Genomic DNA, 24427 nt, shown 5'->3' with positions numbered 1-24427 from the left:
ATATATATATATATATATATATATATATATATATATATATGTAAAATCATCTAAGAGTTTAAATCTTGACTTAGCCAATAAATAGTCGATATGCCATATAGGCTTAATACAAAAGAATAAAAAAAACATGCTGGAAATATATATTACTAATATCTACTAAAGTCTTCATAAGCTTGAAAATAAATGATAGCGTCCCGTACATGAGGACCTACCAAGACTTGGAGAAAGTGTTCCAAGCTTCTTCAAATCGAACTCCTTACACTTCAATGACCGGAACCTACAGTTGTAGTAATATAAAGTAATGGGGTTAGTACGCCACATGCACTAAGTATGGGTATATGCACATAACACATAAGGACATGCATGAGAAAGGATCATTTATTGTTTCATTAGAAAGCATACAATGTCATGTGAAAGTATTCTATGCACATACCATAAAAAGTGTACAAACTAAGGATACCATCAACTTACAACATGATCATAATGAAAGACATATTTTCATAGAGTCATGTTAACATATTCAATAAATCATATAAACATAACATACAAAATGCATGCCAATGATCTCATCCCCAACCTACAAGTGCAATATTCATGTGATGCCCCATAACCCCACACAACCAAGTACATAAAATAGGAGACCATAAGTAAAGCTTTCTTTCATATAACTTGTAAGATAAGTAGTCATCACTTCATATAACAATATAACCCAATAACATATTAATCATAATGACCAACATTCATGTAAGAGTAACATAATGTATCATAAACATTTATCTTTTTACGTCAACATATTACCTAAGAATAATCTCCTAGGACTGCCCTTAGAGTGAACTTTTGCTATGTCTAGCTAGCGTCCCATACCATTACCTATACTAAGCAAACTCCACAAGTCACCCTTGTCAACGTTCATTTACTTGTCTTTTATTTTACATGAGGGAACATTTGCCTTAACTGACATAGACCATGTGAACGAAACATGTAATCCAGTTGGGGCTTGGTCGCCTGGTCTCTTGCACATGTGTTGTTGTGCATTTCTTTTCCAAGGACCCTCACTATGTCCCTGGGAACTACTTAATGTACATGATCATTTTAAATGATCATGTGCTATGGTACCTAGGACACTTGGATGCCTCGTACCTAATGTGTAAAACTAAGAAATCCATATTTTAGCTTAGGGTCTTCATTGCTGGTATAATTCCTAAATAAGCTTGGATTGGAGCATTTGAACATCAAAGTACATCTTAATACATAGAAATTGGCAAACACCTTTAAGCCAATATAATTTAACATGCCCAATATTACTCAGTATTGGGCATCGGGATGTCTATGTACCCTAATACATATTATTAAAACCTAATAGACTCTTCACTTGACAAGTACACTTTCTGGAATGTTACACATAATAACGAACATATATTCAGAATTACCATATCAAGTTCTAAAATACATTTTTGGAATATCCTCCTCTTTCACCCTTAATTGCTGATAACCTGATCGGAGGAGATCAATTTCAGAGAAATAACTCGTCCATTGGTATTATCAAATAAGTCATCTTTTCTCGGAAGAGGAGACTTTTTCTTGATGGTCACTTTGTTCAATTGGCGGTAGTCAATACACATATGCACTAAATCATGTTTCTTATTAACAAATAACACTAGAGAACCCCATGGAGAGATACTAAGTCAAATGAAACCTTTATCCAATAAGTCCTTTAGATATTTCTTAACCTCTTTAAATTCCATCAGATTCATTCTTTAAGGATGAATAAAGATTGGTTGGGTATCGGTGAGAATGTCAATCCAAACTCTATTTACCTTTTGGGAGGAATACCGGGTAAATCATTGAGAAAAAATTTTGGATGAGAAAAAATTCTGGAAACTCTTATACAACTGGGACCGCCTTAACGATAACTCTTTCGGACTACACATCCCTCACCCTCATTATATGGTAGACACAATCCTTCAAAATCTTTTTCCTATATTTTTGGTAACAAACAAATTAACTTCTAATCTTAGAATTTCCCCCCTTCCGCTCAAGGATAGACTCATTTGGAAATTGAGACTTGACCACTTTAGTCCGGCATTAAATTGAGGTGTAATAGGAAAAGAATCAATCGATATCTAAGATGTCGTCGAAATATATCATATCAAGTTTTATCAAATCAACCAAGGTAACTCTACGGGACAAGGAAACTAGACATCTTTCATAATATCTCTTAGCAACCACAGAATCACAAACATGGGTTGAGACAAAAAAAGTCTCTAACAATACATCCGAAAAATATCGAATCTCATAGATACAAAAGTAGTAACAAATAAAAATGTAACACTCTGATCAAGTAAATCATACAAATCTATATATAAAACTTTTAATATACCAACCACAACAACCCTGGAACTCTCTAGATTACTTCTAGTTTGGACAGCATAGAAACGGGTTTGTTAAGTAGCATTCCCACCTAGACCATTTGGACTAGATGAAGGGTAGATTGAGACCTATGACGACCATATCCATCATTCATAGAAACCAAAGGACAATTCCATATTTTGTGATCTATTTTTCCATACCCAAAAAAGCATTAGAGTCAGCTAGACACTTCCTTTAATGATTACTCCCACATCTAGCACAAGTAGGCACAAAAGGACTATTACCATGTACTTGAGGTTTTGCATTAGACACACTCTCATAATTATGTCTTGGATGTGAAATTGAAGAACGTTTACTAGAGAAATTTTGTTGAAACATTGGACGATCCCATCCACCAGACCTACAATGTGAATAAACTACCATCATCAATCCTAGCTCTCTTTGCCTCTTTAGATCTTTTGTTGAGCTTGTCTTCCTCTATTTTTTGGGTAGGCACCATAAAGAAATAGATGTACATGTCATGAACAAACATTTTGGTGCAGAACTCTTTGACTACCATTTAGGAAAATCCATACACAAACTTACTCATCTAGGACCTAGGATCCACCAAGATAGAAGGATCATACTTGGAAGTTTTAGTGAACATCAAAGCATATTCCCTTACACTCATATTTCCTTGTCTATGGTTGATGAACTCAAATAACTTGGACTCTATCATATCAATATTGAAGAATCAATCATGAATAGAACTTTAAAACTTTTCCATTCTATGGGACCAACTTCCACCAGCCTTGCCTCTTCACAGATTAAAACAAATTTGACCAACAACTTTGAGGTTGTAAGCAGCTAGTTCCAATTTTTCTACTAGAGTCAAACCCATAATAGCAATTACCTTATTTTCCTTGTTGATAAACTCTTGAGGGTCTTCCTCAACTTTGGAGCCATAAAATTCAAGAGGGTTCACTCTTGTAAAATCTCTAAATGTTGTTTCTATCATACAAACACTCGGGTTCACGGGGGTTACCAATCTATTTTAGATTGTGCCATCACGCCTTGATACAATACTCTGAATACCGACCTAAACTCTGTAACAGTGACATTCTCATTTAGTGGTTCATTCGAAGCTTGACGAAGATCTTGGAGAGAAACTCTTCCTCAACATTGCCTTCCTCTAACCTTCTAGAATTATCCATTCTAGTAGACATATCCTGAAAACTTGCAGGCATGGATTTGGAGAAAGTGCAATAGAGTTAAACCTCTTGGCACGACTTACAGAACTGAAGAAGTGATATTTTCTACACATATTATAGCCTCTCATTCATTAATGTTGCGCGCTTCACACTTATGAACAAGACTCTACCGAATGTGGTTTGAGACATGCTAGAACAATTCTAAACCTTGTGCTCTGATTATCAAGTTTGTGACATCCCAAGGTACCCTTTAGATGTAACAAGGCATATAAGACCCCGAGAGGCCTCATAGAAGCTATAAAGCATATCATAACATAAAGTAATATAAATGAGCGGGAATTTATAACTTTTAAATTCAATCAAAGTACTTTTATAAAATGAGCGAAAGTCTAACAATAATGTCTCAAACAATCAAACATGTAACGATACATCTTGGGATGTAGCCCATACAATATTCCCAAATGAAAATAAAGACTTAAAAGAGATAAAAGAGTTATCCAATCCTCGAAAACAATGAGGACTCACCAAAGATTCACTTCTTGAGCCACTAGGAATCAAGCCACAAGTGTGTGAATCAGGAGTGCTTGAACCTACATTTGATAAGATTGTAGGAAAGAGTATTAGTTAGTAAAATCATGTAATAAATATGATGGCTAGCATAAACAACATGAATATAACCTCTAGTCAACATACGACATATGTCGTGAGCATAATCGATATACGATAATCATCATAATGAAAGAGGAATACTCTCTTAAGTAACCTCACCTAAGATTATCGAAACATAGGTTATCCGCCTATAGTCATGATTACATCATGGAAGGGATATCGAGAAGCACTATAAAAAATCAACTTAATGACATAAGCACATTATTTGTACTTACTTTTTAAGGCATGGGGATTTCCCTCAATGCCTAAATTATAAAGGCTAATGTGTATTAGACTATTTGCTTACTTACTTTAAGATTGTGGATGCTCGCCTCTACAAACTCATCATATGACACATGTACTTTCCTATGCATCATCATAAGGAGCATGGGCACTCGACTCTGTTTCCATTCCTGATAATAAGAAGCTGGGAACTCACCTCTTGCTCAATTCTAAGGAGTATCGGCATCTCCTCATATACTTGCATATGAAGGTCAAGGGTAATCGCCTCTAGCCTCATCATTCCAAATTGTATTTCTGTCTATACTCATTATAGGTGAGCGATATTTTAAACCAAGAAACATTCATGTGAGTAGAGCTTTCACATTCATACAATTATACTTATCCATTCATCATATGAATTATCCCTTCCATAATATAATATCAACAATCAACAATTATAGTCTAGGCTTTACTCTCAAAGCACAACATCTCATGACAATCGTTGATGCTTTAATCTCAAGAAAATAACATCATATTTATCATATATGCTTCAATCTCAATCAATTCTAATAATATTTAATCAGTCCTATAAGGATATATCTAACTCATATAGTTCCCCTCGCATGGAATAAAACCCACTATAGCAATTCAACTATACAATTATAGGATAGGCATGGGTACATGTAATTTGATCTTAAATACATGCAATTCTACCAATTTGATCATTAACAATCATAATTAATACAATTGGATAAACATTAATCATAACCCACAACAATGAGAGAAACCTTAACTAGAATTGTGGAATTCATCGTCAAATTATGGAATTCTAAGGGACTCCAAGGGAGGAAGTACCATGGATGAAAAGACATCATACCTTAGTCACAACTCCCTCAAAAGCTTGAAGATTGGGACACTTGATCTTGACGTCGCTCCAATTTCTTCTTTCTTCTTCCAACTTCTAGGCTGAGAATATTTCAGAGGAGATTTGGGTTTTCGCTTGGGAATTGAGATAAAGACATAATTGAGTGAGTTTAAGGGTAAAAAATCCTTATATAAGTTGTATAGATTTAGGATAAATGAAACCACATTGATTGAATTAAAATAAAAAAGACCATAGTATTTTGCTTAACCGCATTTGTCACCCACATAACCCCCACCAACTGACCGTGGATGGTACCATGGTTCGTCCTGCACACCATAGTTCTCTGCCAAAGAGTTTAGCCCTAGATCATGGATCGTGGACCCAGCTATAGTCCGTGCGTCTGGTTGTGGACATGGTATGGATAATTTTTTTGTATGTCCTCTCCACGGACCCACCTAGTGTACATGATCCAACCCCCGATCCAAGGTCGGGCATCATGCATTGTTCGTGAAACCTCTGTAAAATGGATACTTAGCCCTAGCTTGAATATGAGGTGTTACATGAACACAATTATGAAAAAATCAAGATACGATTAAACACCTGCATCATGAAGTTCATGAAGGTTGTAGGACCATAAGTAAAAAAACATCACTAGGAACTCTTAGTTGTCATAAGGAGTCCTAAATTAAATCTTATGGAAGTTTGCTAATGTAATCCTCAACTGTTGGTAAACAGAGAATAGAGGAAGTCTTCGAGAACATTCAACACCCTGAAGCTGACGAATAGAACATCAACCATAGGTATATCGTAATTGTTCTTCATAATCACCTTATTCAAGTGCCCATAATGAATACACAAATGCATCTTAGTGTCCTTTTTCTTTAGAACAAGGACGGGAGCACCTAAAGGCAAAACAAAATAAGGAAATAAATATAAAGAGGTCAAGTACCTGGTTCAAGTTCAATAGGGAAATAAATATCATGTTCTTGGGGTAGGCAAGGTAAGTCGGTAGGAAACACATCTATATATCATGGAGAACTTGAAAGAATCATTTGGAGGGACGCCCATCCTAACATCCTACACATAAGAGAAATAATATAAATAGCATCTTGCTGCTAGCCTTCAAACCTGAAAAAAATAAATAACTCAAACCTCTGTGCTATTAATGGATTCCCGCAATACAACCAGGAGAATGTCAGGCATGGCTAAAGTAACGTAGTCAGAGAAACAATATAAAACCATGTGTTAGGGGGATAACTATCCATGCCCTTAATCGCGTCAAAATCAAGCATATTTCACAATATAAGGCCACCTAGGGTGGAATTCCCCTAGATTGTAATCAAGCAAGATCAAAATACACTTGATCCACTTCTAAAGATTAAAACACAAGGGTCGACACATGCTATGGCAGTGCCACCTGCTCAGAACTCATACCTGTACGAGAAGCACAATGAACACACATATTAGAATAGGTAAAGCCAGATAAAATAGAGTCGAGGATGGCTGATGACATACCAGAATCATATACGTTATTGTAACGTCCGTTGTCTCAGCCCCCTGTCTTCGCTGGAGCTACATTGAAATGTCATTGTCTATCTCAAAGATGAATGCACATTATTTTGAGTCAATTTCTTATCAATGAACTAGTAGAATTCAATTATCTAATTAGAGCTTCATTTTGTTCTAATTACATGAATATAATAAAATTTATTAAGGATCCATTTGAAAGAGGTCAATTAAATTTTATAAAATGGGTTATTGGGTATTGAGTCTAAAGATGGATCGTAAAAAGATACATGTACAAAACCATGTCATCGAGATATTTTAAGTTATATGTCATCGATATATTTTAAGTATAAGAAAGAAGTCTAAGAAAATATCCGTAGAAATAGTTGATCAGAAGTAATGAAATTTTCTAAATTCGAAAAAGTTATAACAAACAACATTAGACATTAAACAAGAGACCAAAAAATCTCGAACAACAACACTCTCAAGTAAGTGGAACATCACTTCCATACAAGAACATAATTAACTAAACTTAAATGGAAGACGTCCAGATCTTTTCTTATGAACCTCCATCAACCTGTTTTTGTAATAGTATGAAGTATCATGTAAATGTTAAAAATCACACTAAAGTTGGATTTATCATAAATATTTTTCCTCATTGTCTCAGAGTAGTCATCACTATTGCTTAGTTGTCATATCACCAGCCCCAACTTATTTGGAATTGAACCATAGTTATTGATATGGATATTATAAGAAATTACAAAGAATTTGTGCAATTATCAGCCAGTAGTAGGTGACATCTGAATGAAATTGTTCACAAATGGATATTGTAACCAAACTTTTGACATATAAGATACAACAATCTCACATCATAATTTTGTGAGCAGTTGAACTCACTATATATATATATATATATATATATATATATATATATATAAAACTGTACTTTCCTTGCAATTAAGAAGAAAAGTCATGTCGCTAAATATATTTTTCAAAAAGATAATCTATCGGGTTTTGTCAATGTTTACCGTTCACATATTTAATTAAGAAAGATTAATCACTTCTATATAAAAACAAAAAACTTTATCAATATAAAGAGTTTTAACTACAGTAGAAATGATCTCTAACAACAATTAATATTTTAATTTTTGTTAAATATGTATGTTCAGAGGTAATTGGTACTCTCTATAAATGTCCATAAAGTTTATAGCAACATATAATTTAATTAAAATTAATTAATGCCGATCGAGGCCCTAGCACTCTTTGTTAATGTGAATATTTATAGCCCATAAAAATTATTTTTTTATTGTATATTTCGGATATATTTTTGTTTCAAGAAAACTTGATCTCTTATTATGCCCAAAAAGGAGAGACAAAGAAAAATGACAAAATACTTAACTTGCGACAAAAAAACTGGACTAATTGAGTCTTGTAGGAAGATTTCAATGTCATACGAATTGTTTGTGCCTTAGAAAAAACAATCAAAATAATTTAATATATGTGCAAGCAAGAGAGCAATCTGTTTGGTTCTTTTAACAAACTTCGTCATTGTTCCGTATTAGCTATCATATATTGTTATTGTGTGCTATCAAATATATCACAATCCACAAACAATTTTCTTAAAAAGACATGAAAAAACCTGTAGAAAGGGAGAAAAGACTGTAATTATTAACAAAAGTAAAAAAATTCACAAAAACAGCAAATAGAAATTGCAATAGATACATGAATCACCATGACTCAGAATAAAAGATTAAGCTTCATCAAATATGAGGAAGAAAACATTAAGGAATGAAACACACTTCACAATAAAATTAATTAATGTATTTGGATTAGATTCTCATATAGGAAAAAAACTACAAATAATAGTGACAGAAATAAAAGTTTTGTTAACTATAGAACCAAATGTAATGAATTTATCCATTTCAACAATGTTATGACTTGTGGAATGAGAGGTGGGATAGTAGTAAGGTCCCTTTCCAATCAAAAGTCAATTTTCTTTGTATATATGAAGAAACCTATAGAAAGGGACAAGACAAAACATTACTTTTCAACCATCATTGCTTAATTTTTTAACAAAGTAAAAACAAGTCACCATAAAAGTAAAAAGAAATTGTCATAATTACATGAATTACGATGACTTATACTAAATATTAAGTTCCATTAAATAGGAGGAAGAAAATATTGAGAAAGGAAAAAACTTCATAAGAAGCTTAATTAATGTATTTGAATTTGACTACCCTACACAAGGAAAACACCTTCAAATGATAGTTGAAGGAAATCCCTCTATTTATAAACAACAAAAGCTACCGTGAACAAATGCTTATTGTGCATTATCGGAACGTTCACAACTCTTTTGAAAAGTAACTACCCTTTGAAAATGTCACAACCTTTTGTAAAAGTCACTATCTTCCATAAAAGTCACAACCCTTCATAAAAGTCAAAATTTTTCATCAAAGTTACAACTTTTGATCTGAAAGTTTCAACTCTATGAAAGTCACAAGCTTTCATAAAAGTTAAAGTTTTTCTTAAAAGTCACAAGTTCTCATTGAGCCTTATTGGAACGCTCACAACTCTTTAAAAATTTACAACTCTTTGGTAATGTCACAAACTTTAATAAAACTCCTAATTTTTCATGTCACAACTCTTCATAAAAGTCACAACTTTTCATAAGAGTTAATGCTTTGAATATAAAAGTTGCAACTCTTCATAAAAATCAAAAATTTTCATAAAAGTTGATGTTTTTCAAAAATTCAAAACTTCTCATTAAAGAGAAGACTAGTTTTGGAAATAAATAAATTAAAAGGGAAATTCTTATATGTGGAAAGTTTTTCATAAGTCACAACTTCTCATGAAAAGGGAAGGCTAGTTTGGAAGTAAGTAATTTAAAGGGAAATTCTTGTTTGTAGTGGTGCCCTATAAGCCGACTTAGGGTTCTCGCTTATATATGTATACTAGACTAGATAATTTGTCTGCGCTTCGTGCTGTCATAAATAATAATTGCATTTAACTTGCAAATAATTTTTTTACTAATTTCCATATTATAAAAATAATGGGGAAATAGGATCTTAAAAAATACTAGGAATATTCTAACTTGAATTTGATTATTTGTCATTATAACATAACCCAAGAACCACAAATAGATGAATTGTTCACGAAATAATAAATCATTGGTTCTTTAATAAACATTAAAACAAAAATAAATAAGAAAATAAGAATATACATAAAATGACATTTCATAATAAAAAGAAACATTTAAGTTGCATAGATTATAATATTCTAATCTATGTCTTAGGAGAAAATTCAAAAAAATTGTTAACGGATTCAAAAAAGTTATTACGCTTGAATATGAAAAAAAAAATTGTAACTTCTGAACTTGTATAATGAGTTTCTTCCGTTGATATGTCATATATTTCATATCTATGTAAAAATAGATAGTCTGTAAGAGGAGAAAATCTCTCTATTTATAGACAACAAAGGGTAGTGCAAACAAATGTTATATTGTATCTTATCAGAAATGTTACAACATTTTTGAAATGTTGCAACCATTCAGAAAGTTCACAACCTTTCATAAAGTCACAACTCATCATCAAAGTCACAACATTTCATTAAAGTCACAACTTTTGAAAGAAGTCGCAACTCTTCATTAATATCACCACTTTTCCTTAAAGCACCTTCTATATATAAATGTCGCACTGTTTGTGAGGTAGGTAATCATAACAACTACCCTTTAAATCAATCACACAAGTTCGAAACATGTCCTCTAAGGTGTAAATGGTATGATCTTCTTGACTATCTATCTGTAGATGAAATGTTCTACTCAAATTTAATTGAGTACCAAGACCTCTCTGTATCGACTTGTAGAAATGAGATTTAAACGGAGGACCTCTTTATACTATCGTCCAAATGGGTTCATGATGTTTGCGAGAACGAGGTAAACCCGTATTAAAGTACAAGTTTATCACTTCCCACTTCCATGTCGTAATATTAGTATCTTGAATTATACCTCTTGGTTTTTGATGTTCTACCTTAAACTGTTGACAATTATTTAACTTAGCCACTAAATTCTCTATGTCCCTATTCATTTCGTTCAACCAAAAGAATTCTGATTGATCATGGTACAACTTAGTGCCACCAGCATGAATGAAGTACCGGGTGTTATGTACTTTTTAGAGGATTTTCTACATTAACTCTCCCACATTACGAATACATCAGCACATGCAACATACAATCTCCCCTATAAAAGAAAACCTCAACTTTACACTGATAAATTGGAGCTTCTAACTGAAGTAACGTAGGATCAGCATCTTGTTTTTCCTCAACTTCTTCTACTAATGAAGATTCTGACCCATTTTGAACTACCACACCACCATATGATGTGTCCGTATGGAAAACTCCTAAACGAGCAAGCTTCTGAACATCTTTGACTAAGTATTTCTGTTATTTATGAACATGTTCTATACTATCCATAGACAATCTAAAGAGAGAATCAGCCACTACATTGACCTTACTTGGATATTGATGTTTTATTGTTTACTGACAGTAATTTGTGATCAATGACACTAGTCTATAGTCTAAGTGTCTACGAATCAAAGTGAGTATAGTAACCTAACCAAAGGTCGGGATCTTGTTCCAAGGGAGTGATAGTGAAAATAATAGCTAACTAGAATTTTGTTCTAAATAGTGATACCTAGAGAAATTATCGAATAAAACAACGTAAATTCAATTTGTATCACCAATGTGTCAAATAACAAAAGGGTTTTTTGTCACAAATAGTAGAAAAGCAAAAACTAAAGGAATAATCAAGTATGGAGGAATGTTCTTGGGGTGTAAGCGCAATTATGTTCACATAAATTAGTGGGTACATGTTTTTGATAGGACAATTAGCAAAAATTGTAACCAGGCTAAGCTTTAGGTGAAAGTAAATTCCCTCTAGGGAAACATACCCTTATCAAATGGGTTCTTCTCCAACACCCACTCGTCCAATCTATCCTTCCTACGCCTTATCCACACCCGCTCTTTCAATGAAAGGTGCTTGTACATGAAGCTAGGGGATCACCCTCTAGCGCGGAGCCTCTTCACACCTCCCCTTAGGATATCAACCTAGCGGTCTTTGTTTAGTGACCTCTCCCTCGAGAAAACTGAAAAGACATAGGTGATTTTGTATTTGAAACTACCAATCCATTAACTTAAACCACAATAACTAGGTGAAATCACCATTAAGATACATCTAATCTTAGCAGTAAGAAAGACCCAAAAATAATATCAACACATATTTGCTAAATCACACCTTAAGAATGGGAGGTTTTTAGCCACACATCAAGCAATAATAAAATACAGCTAAAATAATAAGGAAACCAAATGGGTATAAGAAATTAAACCTTAAAATGAGCAAAGTAAAATGAACTTCCCAGACCGACTTCAAATTTGTGGAAGTAGAACCTCTTTCTTCAAGTCTCCCACAAAACCCTCCCCGAACTTGAGAGAAAAATATAAAAAAATAGTTTTGAAAGTGAAAAATAGTAATAACGTTCAGATTCTCTAAAATAATAAAGAGTTTAGTATTCATAGACTTCAGATTATGTGTTGGAAAATCTGTTCAGCGAATTGAGTTGTCAATCTCTTAGTGATTCGGCAATTTGCCTTTCTTCTAGTTTGTTGTTGTTTGTGGTTTGCCTTTATCGTTCATTCATGTTGTAACATTGGGAGGAATAAATCGGCTTTGCAGAACTATTCAGGGAAGCACAAACTGCTTCTTTTCATTTCGTTTTTAATCCACTTCCTTCAAGCTTCGCTTGATTTGACAAAAGGCAAAAAGTCTCGATTCGGCGGATCACTATGCGTGCTTGGGATTGTTCAGGGTTCAACTGGAGATCTTATTCATCCTTTTTGTTAGGTTTGTGCCTATATATCCATACTCGGATTAAAAACTCCAAATACTAAGAGTTTTCATCAGATATTGAGATAAAATAAGCAATTGAGGACACTATTACATTAAAATGAATCTTCGAGGATTCATAAACACCTCTAACTTAACTTTTGGTTTTCCTCAAGTAAAAATCAAGTTCAGTAGTTCAAATAGGATGTCACAAATATTGTTACATAACACTCAATCATGAACATATATATAACAAGACTGGAATTACTCATGCATAACTCAATTCTATACTCAAATATTCAACTTGTGATACACCATTACCAAAGATTCTATATCTCACAATACTTTATTGTAATGCAAGTGTTTCACGACCGGAGTCTAGACCGTAGCCGAAATTGGCTTTGTTGACCTCTTAGAGGTCACAGACAAGCCTACATATGTCATCGTTACATTATCTAGGTTAATTTTAGTAGAAAATTTTGAACTTTTTGTTTACTTAGACTTCACAGTGAGAAACATTGAACTCATATAAGACTATCTACATAAACTCATAAGCGTTTCACAACAACCATCTAATATCAAGATAATCAAATGAAAGAGATAGTCATATCTGTATAAAAATATAGAGTTGCCAAAATGGAACCAATACAATATCTAAAAATAACTAGGAAAGAAACACTAGTGGAACATACTCCACTATCTCATGCCTACATCTAAGCTAAAATATAAAATATAGGCATCCTCGAAAGAAAGAGGGCCTACCAAGTCTGGATGAATGCTCCACGTTCGGATAACTTCAGCGTAGTCTCATGAGCTTTAGCGTTCACCTGTACTTGCACCTAAAAGTAGAGAGTTGCATAGGATTAGTACACACTTGTACTATGTATGGGTATATGCAAGCACATACCAAGGACATTCATGATTAAGAAGAGATCTCTCCTAACGATATGAGTTATGGAAAGTCAAGTCAGTGGACTTGCAAAATAAGATTAGGAAAGTCATTCTATGAGAGTAACATTCATTATCATACATATCATTTTGCAAACAGCACATAACATATTGCACATATCATATCACATAGTTCATATCATTACTTCATATGCCATGAGACCTTGGAATCATGGATTTGACATTAGGACTTCCCAAAATGAGGGCTCAACATATAGGACCTCAACTACGGAGCCTCCTTTAGCAAACACAAAGTCTGCTTCATTCATTCATACGTACTTAATTTTCATTCATTCATATACTAGTGTAACACAAACTATATGTAGTTTAAGATTTTCATCGGTTTCGCTGTGCAATTACCAAAAATGACCTAGTGTCATTACTTATGTCTAGCTCACCTCTTGATTATCCTATCCTAACACGTTTGGTATCGTTCATTTCATTATGTGCATTACTTGAGGCTGGCCTCATTCTTTCTTTGGGAACTTTAACCTTAACCGACATAGATCGCGTGAGCATCATGAAATCCAGTGTTTAACCCGTGAAAAGAGGTGGAATCACCGACCACAGTGAACCAAAACATGCTAGCGTATATAGCGAGACGAACCCTGCTAAAACCCTATATTGGTAGTTATGGTTCAAAGACTAGGAGGTATAAGGAAACCCATACCTGTTTAGACGGACAGTCTCATCTCATGAAAATTGCACAAACCTCTACCTTCCCGAAAGAAGGAATCGCAACTCATAGCTACCTATCGGTGCTCAGTATAAAGTTCCATTACATTCATCTCATACATCATAGAAGTTGGCTTCTATAATGAGGGCATCAGAGCTCATTAGATAATTTTTCATCTCATCATTAGTATTAAGTATGCATTTACTTTTAATACTTTCATTAGAGTGTTCGTAGAGACTGGTCTCTACATTAACATTACACTCTCATAGGCGAGTTCGTTTTGGTAACATTTATTTAGACTCATTTGAGATTGCTCTCATGTTTCACATTGGCCTCTTATCATGTTGTCACCACATCCATTAGTCTTAACACATATGCCCTTCATAATTACTCACCCCTTTTTACGTGAATGTTCATTTTATCACATGCCAATGTAATTGGACTTTTAGTGTGCTTCACACTCTTACTTAACCCTTTTAGGGTCTAATAATTCCTCACATAACATCTTAGGTTAACTTTATAACGTATGCTGGAATTATGAGTCCACACACACAAGCCATGAGATTTCATTCATAATTTATTTAAGTGATTCACATTGCTCAAGATTATGTGATACAAGACTTATGCATCTTGTAAGTATGCCAAAGTCTCAATTTGATTCTTATAGGAAACATTCATCAAATATTTAATCACGTACGAGTTATGTGTCAATACGGAATTTGGCAAGGGAACCCAGTTTCGAATCTTTTGAACAACAGTTAGCCATTCCTAAATTTTAACTATCGTGTCAATCGTCTTTGGGATCTAGATTTGATCCCCATTGCTCACATTAATATTTTTTAGTTCACATTTCATTTCGGCAGTTTTTTAGGGGAGTGGGATTGATTCCCCACGACCCCATACTTTTCACTTAATAAATTTCCACCCTCTTATCTGCTAATTTTCGCTACTGGTCGAGGTGTTGTGGGGAATCACTACTTGGTTCGAATCCCACTCCTCTCATTTATTTATTTACGTTTTAAGTAGAATAGTCCGGCTAAGGGCACACGGGTTTGAATCCCGTGTGCGTCACTTCTTTTTAGTTACATGCTTGGGGAATCTTCCATTTCGTGGGATCGAAACCCCATAGTAACATATTTCTTTTTTTCCTTTTTCTGCCGAATTTCGCTGGAACCGTAGCCCTAGTTTAAGCACCACTTAGCACAACCCTATTTAATTAATTTGTTAAGGTATGCGTTTGTGAAGTCTTGGGTTCGATCCCTGCAGACCTCACCTATTTTTTTTAAAATGTTTAGACACCAATAATTTCCAGATACCATATGCAGCAGATTTGCAGATTCTTTAACTTTACTACACGTTTTTATGTAGCATTTTGCAGGTCATTTGAGTACCTCTTTCTTATTCGTTCGTTAGGGTTCTTAAGACAAGTTAGAGGTATGATTCGGTCATTTTTTTAAGTAGAATTATAGCATTTTAACCATGTGAAAATCACGATTTAAGAACATCTTATTGCACATAAAGCACGAGGATCTCTATGCTATTAACATGCTCAAACAGACTCAAAGTCCTGGTCACAATCCTGCACACATACATACGTGTCTAAATTCATATTTCCAAAAGACACAAAACATAAGAACATAATAATGAACACATACTCGAAATGAGATCATCACCACAAACACCGTATCCCTAAATTCTACCAGCAAGCATACCCAACATAAGATCATAGGGAGCTAGTGATAGGGACATGCAACGGGAACAACCCTAGTTTTTGAGTAGATTCATCTGAGCCTTAAGGGTCTCTTGGGAAAGGGAGCAAGAGGAAAGAAAAATCATTCCTGAATTTGTTCAAAAGTTATTCAACATGCTGCCTATTTCTTCACTATGCCAACGCCTCACCACTGAAACCACAAGCAATATCCGTTGAGAAATTGATTTTTACTCTTCGTTTTTAAGATTCTTTTGCCCTTTTTTTTTGAGTTTGAGCGTTCATTTTCTGGATGAACTTTATGCGTTCCTTTTTTGTTCTGTCCGTTCCCTTGTTTTACAAAGAGATGAGGGTAAACGTGAGAGAGAAATGGTGAGAAACATGTGGGTGTGTTAGGTTAGGATTATGAGATTATGGAGAGACTTAGTCAAATTGGAATTAATTATTTTAATTAATAAATAAAAATCTATTTTTTTCTTTTTTCTTAAATCAGCAATTAAATATTAAATAATAAAATTAATTCACAAAAAATAATCAAATAAAATTATTGCTCCCACCTATGTTCGAACTCGAGTGGAGCAAGATTTCACTCAAAGGGCCAATTTCGGCCCTTCCTACCCAAATTGCCCCTCCGCCATACTAATTAATTAACTAAATATTTTGGGTAATTATAATACTACCCTTATCCTGGAAAAAGACCAATTTACCCCTATCCACTCCAAACTTAAGATTACCCCTTTTTAAGTCCGGTTAAGACTCATCTAGGTAGATCTTCATATTCAGGTGCCCTACATGGCTGGACCCAACCTTTCCTAGATGAAATAACTCACCAAGTTTGTTGGATTGGCTGTTCCAAGGGTTCAGAGGTCTGGTTCAACGCGCATCAATCTATGTGAACCCGGTCTAATCGTAGGCATTCTAGACACATTAAGCATTACTTAGCATAGCCATAGTTTTTGGGTTTTACATTATCCCCCCCCCCCCTTAGAAATATTCGTCCCCGAATGAGAGTTCCTATAATCTAGCACAACGCCAGTCATATCATAACATAGGTATTATACATAGTCAAGCAATAACAACCAGGAATGGAGGAGTTAAGCGAACTTAGACTTAAGAGTAGAAAATCTAACCTCATGAGCATAAGAGATGAGGGTAGAGGGATCTCATATCGGCCTCGGCCTCCCATGTAGCACCCTTAATAAGATGGTTCCTCCACAATACCTTCTTTGTGTCAACCTCCTTGTTTCTCAGCCGCTTTACCTGCCGGTCTAAAATCTCAACAAGACAAGTATGCATCATATCCAAAACCTTCAACAGGCAGAATCGATGTTGGATCACCAAGGCACTTTTTTGACATAGCGACATGAATAACAGGATGAACACAATATAGCTCCGCAGGAAACGCCTAGTCATAGGCCACCTCACCCACACGCTGTAGGATCTCATATGGCCCAACATACCTCGGACTCAACTTTCCCTTCCTGCAAAACCTCATCACCCCCTTCATAGGTGATGTCTTCAAATAGACGTTGTCACAAACATCAAACTCTAACGGATATTTTCTATTGTCTGCATACGACTTATGCCCACAATAAGAATTAGCCAACCTGTCCCTAATCACCCAGACCTTCTCTAAGGCCTCACGAATGATCTCTTTACTAAAAATGGATGACTCTCCAACCTCGAACGACCCAAATGGAGACCTACACCTTCTACCATACAGTGCCTCAAAAGGTGTCATCCCAATGCTGGAGTGATAACTCTTATTATACGAGAACTCTATCAAAGGCAGATGGTCTCCCAACTACCGCTAAAGTCAATCACACACGCTCTCAACATGTCCTCCAATGTCTGAATGGTGCGTCGTTCCTGCCCAACGGCCTGAGGATTAAAGGAAGTAATAAGATTTACTTGTGTGCCTAAGATCTTCTAGAAGGATCTCCAGAAATGTGAAGTGAGCTGAGCTCCTCTTTGTGAAATGATAGACAAAGGAAGCCCATGCCATCTCACAATCTCATCAATGTAAAGTCTCGCATAATCCTCGATTCTGTAAGTAGACTTCACAAGGATAAAGTGGGTAGACTTAGTCATCATGTCCATAATAACTATGGATTCATGTTGTCTTCTAGTGTTTGAAAGACCAACCACGAAGTCCATATTAATGACCTCCCACTTCCAAGTTGGAACCTCGATCATCTGATTAAGACCGCCAGGCTTAAGATGTTCTGCCTTAATTTGTTGAAAATTACAACACTTGGACACATATTCAGAAATGTCCTTCTTCATTCCATCACACTAATAGATCTGCTTAAGGTCATGATACATCTTGGTGGAACCTATATGTATCAAATATTTGTAACCATCGGCCTCTGCAACAATTTTGGTCCGTAAATTATCCACATCTTGTACACAAAACCTGTTCTTGTACCTAAGTATGCCGTCACCTCCCAAATAAAAAGACTCATTCATCTTTACTAAAACTGAGTCCTTCAACTCTATCAACACCAGATCAAGATGCTGACGCTTCTTGACTTCAACAACCAAGGACGATTCAGAACTAGTATGAACTGAAACACCCCCACTAGTAGAGTCAACCAACCGCACACCCAGTCTGGCTAGTTTGTGTACATCCTTCACCAGCTCCTTCTTCGCATCCTCAATGTGGGTTGTGCTCCCCAAGCTCATCCTGCTCAAAGCATCATCTACAATATTAGCCTTTCTTAGATGGTAGTGGACATTCATGTCATAGCCTTTCAATAGCTCCAACCATATCCGCTGACATAGGTTCAACTCTCTCTGCGTGAACACGTATTGGAGACTCTTGTGGTCTGGGAACACATCCACATGCACTCCATACAAGTAGTGCCTCCATAGTTAAAGTGCAAACACCACAGCTGCCAACTCCAGGTCATGAGTGGGAAAATTCTTTTCATGAACCTTTAGCGGCCTGGACGCATAAGCTATCACCTTACAACCCTACATAAGAACACAACCCAAATCAACCCTAGATGAATCACAATAAATACTGTAATTCTCACCACACTTACGCAAAGTAAGCACCGGGGCTGAAGTGAGTCTGTCCTTGAGCTTTGGGAAACTCTTCACGCAAGTCTCCACCCATTCAAACTTGAGTTTATTCTTCGTCAAAGCTTTGAGTGGGGCAACAATGGAAGAAAAACCCTCCACGAACCTGTGATAATAACCAGCCAATCCTAAGAAGCTACGGATATGGGTGAGAGTAAGAGGTTTTGGCAAGTTCTTAACAGCCTCAGTCTTCCTGGGGTCTACCTACACACCTTTGTCGGACACCACATAACCCAGGAAGGTCACTAATCTAAAGCAGAAATCACACTTGCTGAATTTGGCATACAGTTGATGTTGTCTAAGTACCTACAAGGTTAGTTTCAAATGATGTTCATGCTCTTCCTTTGTCTTAGAGTAGATGAGAATCTCATCAATGAATACTATGACGAAAGAGTTAAGGTATTCACAAAAGACCGTATTCATGAGATCCATAAATGCAGCTGGTGCATTAGTGAGACCAAATTACATTACTAGGAACTCATAATGACCATAACGGGTACGAAAGGCTGTCTTTGGGATATCTTCATCCTTAACTCTAAGTTAATGGTACCCTGAACGAAGATCAATCTTCGAGAAGAAACTAGACCCTTGAAGCTGATCGAACAAGTCACCTATTCTAGAGAGTGGATACTTATTCTTGATAGTGACTTTGTTGAGATGCCGAGATACACATTCTAAGGGTTCCATCTTTAAAAGGTATATCTATATCACATAGTACGAGTCCAAGATTTACACTCTGAAATTCCTCTCATTGCGTCGGTACCCATAGTGAGTGAGTTTCCAGAGGTCTTTCCTAACCACCTTCCCGGTATTCCTGTCCAATGAAAAATTGACTTTTGCATTGATTTTCTACCGGATACAAATCCCATTTCAATTCATCCATATCGGATGGCTCCGGCCTAATTGAAGGAGTTGAAGGCACAACTAGATGATTTACTACACAAGTGCTTTATAAGGCCTAGCATTTCACTATGGGTCATTTGAGGGTAGTATTACAAACCCTTAGGGTACATCAATTCTATGCCATATATAGTAAGTGTGAGTTTGAGTTAAGGTCGGTGACATTTCTTAGGCACATCATCTCTCGTTAGGGAGTTGAGGTAGACCCAATGAAAATGAAGGCGGTGAAAAATTGTTCTAGACCTTTGATTCTAATCGACATTAGGAGTTTCTTTGGTTTAGCGGGTTATTATGAAGGTTTGTGGATGGTTTTCCGCCCATTGCATCTCCGTTGATGACTTTGACCCAAAATTTTAAGAAATTTGAGTGATCGGAGGCATGTGAGAAAAGTTACTAATTGTTGAAAGATAGGCTTACTTTCCCGCCGGTGTTGACCTTATCTGAGTGTACAAAGGGGTTTGTTGTATATTGTGATGCATATCGTATGGGTTTAGGGTGTGTGCTTAAGCAACATGAAGGTGATAGCCTATTCTTCTAGGTAACTTAAGGTACAGGTGAGAAACTATCCCACTCATGACCTTGAGTTAGAGGTCGTGGTGTTTGCTTTTAAAATATGGAGGCATTAATTGTATGGGGTTTATGTAAATTTTTTTAGTGATCAAAAGAGTCTCTAATATGTGTTTACCTAAAAAGAGTTGAATCTCCGGCAAAGAAGGTGGTTAGAATTGTTCAAAGATTATTATATGAGTGTCCTCTATCACCCCGGCAACACTAATGTTGTTACAGATGTCCTAAGTCGTATGATGTAGGTAGTGTATCTCACATTGATGAAGTCAAGAAAGATCTAAAGAGGGAAGTTCATTGTTTGGCTATCCTACTCTTAGGTTGGAAGGTTCTTCGAAGGGGGGTCTATAGTCCATGATAAATACGAGTCATCTTTAGTGGTTGAGGTTAAGTCCAAACAACACCTTGATAAACCATTAATAGAGTTGAAAGAATCAGTTCTCGGCAAGTTAAATGAGTCATTCTCCTTAGGGGGGATTGTGTGTTAAGGTACCAAGGGAAATTATGTGTTCCCGATGTAGATGGGATGAGGGGTCGGATCCTTGAAGAAGCCATAGGTCCCTCTACTCCATTCATCTGGGTTCGAAAAAAATTTACCATGACCTATGGGAGATATATTGGTGGGAAGGTTTGAAGAGGGACATAGCGGAGTTTGTCGCTAAGTGTCCAAATTCACAATAAGTAAAGGCCGAACATCAAGTGTCGGGTGGCTTACTACAAGAGATCAAAATTACTACTTGGAAGTGGGAAGACATCAATATGGACTTTGTAGTGGGTTTACCTCAGCTCAAAAGTCATATGATTCTATATAAGTGGTTGTTCATAGCTTGACTAAGTCAGCTCGCATTATTCCCGTCAACTCTACTTATTCGGCGGAAGATTATGCTAGGATCTTGATATATGAGATAGTGTGTCTCCATGGTATTTCGTTATCCATCATATCGAATCGGGGTGCACAATTCACATCTAGGTTTTGGAGGTCATTCCAAAAAGGCTTGGGTACTAAGGTGAAGTTGAGTACCACTTTTCATTCCCAAATGGATGGCCAAGCAGAATGCACTATTCAAACCCTTGAGGATATGCTTAGGGATTGCATAATTGATTGTCAAGGGAATTGGTATAAGCATTTGCCTTTGATGGAGTTTGCTTATAATAATAGTGTTCATTCATCCATCTCCATGGCTGCCTACGAAGCCTTGTATGGTAGGAGGTTTAGGTCTCCTATAGGGTGGTTTGAAGTGGGTAAGCATTCGCTTCTTGGTCCCGATTTGATTTATAAGACCTTATAGAATGTTCATATCATAAGGAACCGATTGCAAACGACCTACAGTTGGCAAAAGTCTTATGTCGGTCATAGGAGAAGATATTTTGAGTTTGAAACAGGTGACCAAGTGTATTTGAAAATTTCACCAATGAAAGGGGTTGCTAGATTTGGCAAGAACCGGTAACTGAGTCCTCGTTATGTGGGTCCCTATGAAGTTTTGTAAAGGGTTGGTAAGGTGGCCTATGAATTTGAACTCCCTAGTTAATTGGCTTTGGTTCATCCGGTTTTGCATGTTTCTTTATTGAAGAAGCGTATCAGTGATCCCGAATCCATTCTTCCTATTGAGGGTCTTGGTGTCAAGGATAAGCTCTCCTACGAGGAAGTTCCGGTTCAAACTATTGATAGGCAAGTCAAGAAGTTAAGGAACAAAGAGGTGGTTTCCGTAAAAGTGTTATGGAAAAATCATCTGCTTGAGGGTGCAACATGGGAGGCCGAGGCCGACATGAAGTCCCGTTATCCTCATCCTTTTTATAATTGAAGTTAGTCATTCTTTTTAATAATATAAATATGACTAGGAAATAAAGTTTTATGATATCTGGTGATGTTTTGCAAAAATGTGTATTTTGAAGTTTACTTCACAGTTAGGTTACAGTGATATAGGTGCTTTAAACTTAAAATTTTGCCTTTTGGTTTGTTTTGAGTAATGTTGTGCATTTTTATATGGTGAGTCTTTATGAAATTATATATAGCATGTTGATAAGTAGAGTTTTGTGTTAATTGACTCATGTAATGTATGTTGAGCTCATGTATGTTGTGATAAAGGAAATACCTCATAATGAAGTGTTTTGAGCCTTATGTGCGGTAATTGGAATTTTAGCAATTGCCCTGTTGAAGTGAAATTATTTAAGTTAATTTGATATCGTTGATTGGTTGGGCTCTTAGCCTTGAGTATATTCCTTCTTTCAGAAGAGTTTTAGTGTCATTCGGGGACGAATGTTCCTAGGGGGGGGGGAGGATAATATAACACATTGAAAATCTAAGACGTATCATAAAGCCAAACATATGTGTAATGAGGTGTAAGTACTGTTTTTAAGTCCATTTCAATGAATTTATGTCATTTAGGAAGTTTAAGAACCAAAACGTCTAATAACGTCCATGACGTCCGAAAGTTGGTTTAAAGAGGTACTAGCGTGCCTTAGCCTCTCTAGCTTTTAGGAGTCGGAAATGTATGAAAATTTGTAAAAATGTAAACAATAGGTGTTTGAGTTTTTTCATGGTCGAAACATCAGGGTATGAATCCCCAAGGACCAATCAAGGGCCCTTGAGAAGGACCCCTGTAGTTTGAGGCAACACTGCCTAGCAATATGCATAGACGGGACAAGAGACGGCCCGTGTGTGGATCGACGGGGCGTTGATGCCACCATCGTCCCACACTTAGACAACTCGAGGAAGACCCTCTCCTGCATAGTCTGTGAACTTACCTAAGGAGTGTAAGACGGAGGGGAGGCCAGCTCGACGACTCATAAATGGCCCGTCGTTCGGGGTCTCATCTGTGAGGGTCAAGTTTCCTCCACAACTTAAGTTAGTTTGATTTAATTAGTTAGGGTGTTATGTGATTAAATTAATTAAGTGAGTGTAATTAAGTTGATTATATCCAATGTATGTACCCCCACCCTCGTTAATCTCAGACAACTCACAAATAAACTCTCTTCCTAATCTCTTCTTTCTCTCTCTACTTGAACTCACCATTGAAGACTAGCAAGGATAATTGTTTGTGGGCTGGAAATGGACGAATTCACCATCAATTCTTCATCAAATGTTAAGGTATGGGATCTAATTCACCTTTGAGACTCTTTCCTCAAAGAGTTCCTTCAAAATGGATTTCAAAAGTTGAGTTTTCTTATGGTTTAATCCAATTATGAAATTGAAGTTATGAATTTAGTTGTTACTTGTTTCTTTAGTATTGAGTAGATTAACATGCATTTTAACTTTATTGGGACAATTGCTGATGGTTTGGTATAAACTGAAGAACATGATCCTCAACCCCTAACCCTAAGTTGTGACCTTGACCAATATTGTATTATGTTCATTCAATTGGCTTGATTATTGATTAGATTACTATCCTATGGTGTTATTATGAATAAATTAGGGTGAGTTATAGGCCTATAATTCCAGTTCTTGAGATGTGATTTAGGGTATGAAGTATATTGTGAAATTGGCCTATGTGTCTTGTCTTATGCTATGATCTAGTGTTGAATTATGTTATAGAGATGCAATTGGCCTTTCTATATTATTGGTTATCATTATGTGATGATGTTACTCCCCTAATTTGGTTGAGTTATGGGTTGATGGTAAGACCTTGATGATGAACTATGAAGAAATTTTGGTAAGTCTTAGAATCTCTATCTTTACTTCGAATTGTGATTAATTGTGATTAAGTTATGATGTTGAATTGAAATTTCTTGATTATGGTCGTGAGGTTATTAAGATGAAAAGGTTATAAGGGTGTTAAGCAATGTTCCTAAAAATTATCAAATGCTATGCGATGTGTTAACCTCACCTTTATGAATTGTGATGAAAGGACATACAATCATACAATCTTATAGA

The sequence above is a fragment of the Solanum pennellii genome, chromosome 1 (assembly GCF_001406875.1).
Source record: "Solanum pennellii chromosome 1, SPENNV200".
NCBI classification, from domain to species: domain Eukaryota; kingdom Viridiplantae; phylum Streptophyta; class Magnoliopsida; order Solanales; family Solanaceae; genus Solanum; species Solanum pennellii.
This window is presented reverse-complemented; position numbering follows the sequence as displayed.